This window comes from Hemiscyllium ocellatum, chromosome 44 (assembly GCF_020745735.1).
Source record: "Hemiscyllium ocellatum isolate sHemOce1 chromosome 44, sHemOce1.pat.X.cur, whole genome shotgun sequence".
Classification (NCBI taxonomy): Eukaryota; Metazoa; Chordata; class Chondrichthyes; order Orectolobiformes; family Hemiscylliidae; genus Hemiscyllium; species Hemiscyllium ocellatum.
Window position 1 is genome coordinate 4,864,226 of NC_083444.1, and position 6,000 is coordinate 4,870,225.

The window sequence follows — 6,000 nt, forward strand, 5'->3', positions numbered from 1 at the left end:
GTAGAAAAGCAAATCAAAAGACCGTCTCCGAGCTGAATTGCCTTGAACACACAGTTGGTGCAATTTGTTTAGACTTCTCCCTCACTGATTCATTACAGCAGCATTGCAGAGACAACTCATAACATGGTCCTTGTTACTTGTTTCTTAAGCTGCATAGAACATAGAACATAGAAGGATACAGCGCAGTACAGGCCCTTCGGCCCTCGATGTTGCGCCGACCGAATCCTACCTAACCTATACTAGCCCAATAACTTCCAAATGCCTATCCAATGCCCGCTTAAATGACCATAAAGAAGGAGAGTTCACCACTGATACGGGCAGGGCATTCCATGAACTCACAACCCGCTGTGTGAAGAATCTACCCCTAACATCTGTCCTATACCTACCACCCCTTAATTTAAAGCTATGTCCCCTAGTAACACCTGACTCCATTAGCGGTAAAAGGTTCTTAGTATCTACCCTATCTAAACCCCTAATCATCTTATACACTTCTATCAGATCTCCCCTAAACCTTCTCTTCTCCAATGAGAACAGCCCCAAGTGCCTCAGCCTTTCCTTATAAGATTTTCCTACCATTCCAGGCAACATCCTGGTAAACCTCCTCTGCACTCGTTCTAAAGCTTCCACATCCTTCCTAAAGTATGGCGACCAAAACTGCACACAATACTCCAGATGAGGCCTCACCAGAGTCTTATACAACTGCAACATGACCTCAGGACTCCGGAACTCAATTCCTCTGCCAATAAAGCCCAGTACACCATATGCCTTCCTCACAGCACTATTTACCTGGGTGGCAACTTTCAGAGATCTGTGTACATGGACACCAAGATCCCTCTGCTCATCCACACTACCAAGTAGCCTACCATTAGCCCAGTAATCCATCATCTTGTTATTCCTACCAAAGTGAACGACTTCGCACTTAGCTACATTGAATTCCATTTGCCACATTTCCGCCCAGCTCTGCAACTTATCTATATCCCGCTGTAACCTACCACTTCCTTCCTCACTATCCACAACTCCACCGACTTTTGTGTCATCCGCAAACTTGCTTACCCAGCTTTCAAGTCCTTCCTCTAGATCATTTATAAAGATAACAAAAAGCAATGGTCCCAAAACAGATCCTTGTACACCGCTAGTAACTGCGCTCCAAGATGAACATAATCCATCAACTACTACCCTCTGTCTCCTTCCAGCCAGCCAATTCCTAATCCAAACCTCTAATGTATCCTCAATGCCATACCTCCGTAGTTTTAGCATTAGCCTACCATGGGGAACCTTATCGAACGCCTTACTAAAATCCATATACACAACATCTACTGCTTTACCCTCGTCCACTTCCTTAGTCACCTTCTCAAAGAACTCAATAAGGTTTGTGAGGCACGACCTGCCCTTCACAAAACCATGCTGGCTATCCCTGATCACGTTATTCCTACCCAGATGTTCATAAATCTTATCCCTTACCATTCTCTCTAAGACTTTGCCCACCACTGAAGTCAGACTCACTGGCCTATAGTTACTAGGGCTATCCCTACTCCCTTTCTTGAACAATGGGACCACATTCGCTATCCTCCAGTCCTCTGGTACTATTCCCGTTGACAATGACGACATAAAAATCCAGGCCAATGGCTCTGCTATCTCCTCCCTAGCTTCCCATAGGATCCTGGGGTAAATGCCATCAGGCCCAGGAGACTTATCTATATTCATCCTTTCCAATATTCCCAAAACCTCTTCCCTGCATATTTCCAGGGCATCCATTCTAATTATTTGTGATTCCATACTCACATCAGCAACAGTGTCCTGTTCCTGAGTGAATACTGATGAAAAGTACTGATTTAATGTCTCTCCAATCTCCTCCGCCTCCACACACAACTTCCCACTACTATCCTTGACTGGACCGATACCTACCCTAGTCATCCTTTTATTCTTGACATACCTATAGAAAGCCTTTGGGTTTTCCCTAATCCTACCAGCTAAAGACTTTTCATGTCCCCTTCTCGCTTCTCTTAGCTCCCTCTTTAGCTCCTTCCTGGCTACCTTATAACTCTCAATCGCCCCTACTGAACCTTCACGCCTCATCTTTACATATGCCGCCTTCTTCCCTTTCACAAGGGACTCCAATTCCTTACTAAACCACGGCTGCCTCACAAGGCCCTTTACACCATGCCTGACTGGTACATACCTATCGAGGACACGCAGTAGCTGCTCCTTGAACACTCCCCACATCTCATTAGTGTTCTTCTCTTGAAGCCTGTTTTTCCAATCCACACATCCTAAGTCATGCCTCACTGCATCATAATTTCCCTGCCCCCAGCTATAACTCTTGCCCTGCGGCGCACGATTATCCCTCTCCATCACTAAAGTAAAAGTCACCGAGTTGTGGTCACTGTCCCCGAAGTGCTCACCTACCTCCAAGTCTAACACCTGGCCTGGTTCATTACCTAGAACCAAATCCAATATAGCCTCCCCTCTTGTTGGCCTGTCAACATATTGTGTCAGGAAACCCTCCTGCACACATTGTACAAACACCGACCCCTCTAATGAACTCGAGCTATAGCTCTCCCAGTCAATATCTGGGAAGTTAAAGTCCCCCATAACAACCACCCTGCTACCTTCACTCTTTTCCTGAATCATCCTCGCAATATTATCCTCTACTTCTCTAGGACTATTAGGAGGCCTGTAGAAAACACCTAACAGGGTGACCTCACCTTTCCTATTTCTAACCTCAGCCCAAACTACCTCAGATGGCAAGTCCTCTTCCATCGTCCATTCCACTGCTGTGATACTATCTTTGACAAGTAATGCCACGCCTCCCCCTTTTTAACCCCCATGTCTGATCCTACTAAAACATTTGAACCCTGGAACGTGCAACAGCCATTCTTGTCCCTGTTCTACCCACGTCTCTGTAATGGCCACAACATCGAAGTCCCAGGTACCAACCCACGCTGCAAGTTCATATGCATCTTCTTACACAATTTCCTCATCTTAAAGGCAGCATTCTTTTTCCCGATTCGGTCCAGAGTCCAAACAAAAAAGTGTTTGTTACTCAATTTCATTTTGAAAGCATTGATCACTTCCATCAGCCTCATAGGCAGTGATTCTGCATTCTTCCTTCCTACATTCTTCCTTCCTACATTCTTCCTTCCTACATTCTTCCTTCCTACATTCTTCCTTCCTGCATTCTTCCTTCCTACATTCTTCCTTCCTGCATTCTTCCTTCCTGCATTCTTCCATCCTACATTCTTCCTTCCTACATTCTTCCTTCCTGCATTCTTCCTTCCTGCATTCTTCCTTCCTACATTCTTCCTTCCTGCATTCTTCCTTCCTACATTCTTCCTTCCTACATTCTTCCTTCCTGCATTCTTCCATCCTACATTCTTCCTTCCTGCATTCTTCCTTCCTGCATTCTTCCATCCTACATTCTTCCTTCCTACATTCTTCCATCCTACATTCTTCCTTCCTGCATTCTTCCATCCTACATTCTTCCTTCCTGCATTCTTCCTTCCTACATTCTTCCTTCCTACATTCTTCCTTCCTGCATTCTTCCATCCTACATTCTTCCTTCCTACATTCTTCCTTCCTGCATTCTTCCATCCTACATTCTTCCTTCCTACATTCTTCCTTCCTACATTCTTCCTTCCTACATTCTTCCTTCCTGCATTCTTCCATCCTACATTCTTCCTTCCTACATTCTTCCTTCCTGCATTCTTCCATCCTACATTCTTCCTTCCTACATTCTTCCTTCCTACATTCTTCCTTCCTGCATTCTTCCTTCCTGCATTCTTCCTTCCTACATTCTTCCATCCTACATTCTTCCTTCCTACATTCTTCCATCCTACATTCTTCCTTCCTGCATTCTTCCTTCCTGCATTCTTCCTTCCTACATTCTTCCTTCCTGCATTCTTCCTTCCTACATTCTTCCATCCTACATTCTTCCTTCCTACATTCTTCCTTCCTACATTCTTCCTTCCTACATTCTTCCATCCTACATTCTTCCATCCTACATTCTTCCTTCCTACATTCTTCCTTCCTGCATTCTTCCTTCCTGCATTCTTCCATCCTACATTCTTCCTTCCTGCATTCTTCCTTCCTACATTCTTCCTTCCTACATTCTTCCTTCCTACATTCTTCCTTCCTGCATTCTTCCATCCTACATTCTTCCTTCCTACATTCTTCCTTCCTGCATTCTTCCATCCTACATTCTTCCTTCCTGCATTCTTCCATCCTACATTCTTCCTTCCTACATTCTTCCTTCCTACATTCTTCCTTCCTGCATTCTTCCTTCCTACATTCTTCCTTCCTACATTCTTCCTTCCTGCATTCTTCCTTCCTGCATTCTTCCATCCTACATTCTTCCTTCCTACATTCTTCCTTCCTGCATTCTTCCTTCCTGCATTCTTCCTTCCTGCATTCTTCCATCCTACATTCTTCCTTCCTGCATTCTTCCTTCCTACATTCTTCCTTCCTACATTCTTCCTTCCTGCATTCTTCCTTCCTGCATTCGTCCTTCCTACATTCTTCCTTCCTACATTCTTCCATCCTACATTCTTCCTTCCTGCATTCTTCCTTCCTGCATTCTTCCTTCCTGCATTCTTCCTTCCTACATTCTTCCTTCCTACATTCTTCCTTCCTGCATTCTTCCTTCCTGCATTCTTCCTTCCTACATTCTTCCTTCCTACATTCTTCCTTCCTGCATTCTTCCTTCCTACATTCTTCCTTCCTACATTCTTCCATCCTACATTCTTCCTTCCTGCATTCTTCCTTCCTGCATTCTTCCTTCCTACATTCTTCCTTCCTACATTCTTCCTTCCTACATTCTTCCTTCCTGCATTCTTCCTTCCTACATTCTTCCATCCTACATTCTTCCTTCCTGCATTCTTCCTTCCTGCATTCTTCCTTCCTACATTCTTCCATCCTACATTCTTCCTTCCTGCATTCTTCCTTCCTACATTCTTCCTTCCTGCATTCTTCCTTCCTACATTCTTCCTTCCTACATTCTTCCATCCTACATTCTTCCTTCCTGCATTCTTCCTTCCTACATTCTTCCTTCCTACATTCTTCCATCCTACATTCTTCCTTCCTGCATTCTTCCTTCCTACATTCTTCCTTCCTACATTCTTCCTTCCTACATTCTTCCATCCTACATTCTTCCTTCCTGCATTCTTCCTTCCTACATTCTTCCTTCCTACATTCTTCCTTCCTGCATTCTTCCATCCTACATTCTTCCTTCCTGCATTCTTCCATCCTACATTCTTCCTTCCTACATTCTTCCTTCCTGCATTCTTCCTTCCTACATTCTTCCTTCCTGCATTCTTCCATCCTGCATTCTTCCTTCCTGCATTCTTCCTTCCTACATTCTTCCTTCCTGCATTCTTCCTTCCTGCATTCTTCCTTCCTACATTCTTCCATCCTACATTCTTGCTTCCTGCATTCTTCCATCCTACATTCTTCCATCCTACATTCTTCCTTCCTGCATTCTTCCTTCCTACATTCTTCCTTCCTGCATTCTTCCTTCCTACATTCTTCCTTCCTGCATTCTTCCATCCTACATTCTTCCATCCTACATTCTTCCTTCCTACATTCTTCCATCCTACATTCTTCCTTCCTACATTCTTCCTTCCTGCATTCTTCCATCCTACATTCTTCCTTCCTACATTCTTCCATCCTACATTCTTCCATCCTACATTCTTCCTTCCTGCATTCTTCCTTCCTGCATTCTTCCTTCCTACATTCTTCCTTCCTACATTCTTCCTTCCTGCATTCTTCCATCCTACATTCTTCCTTCCTGCATTCTTCCATCCTACATTCTTCCTTCCTGCATTCTTCCTTCCTACATTCTTCCTTCCTGCATTCTTCCATCCTACATTCTTCCTTCCTACATTCTTCCTTCCTACATTCTTCCTTCCTGCATTCTTCCTTCCTGCATTCTTCCTTCCTACATTCTTCCTTCCTGCATTCTTCCTTCCTACATTCTTCCTTCCTGCATTCTTCCTTCCTACATTC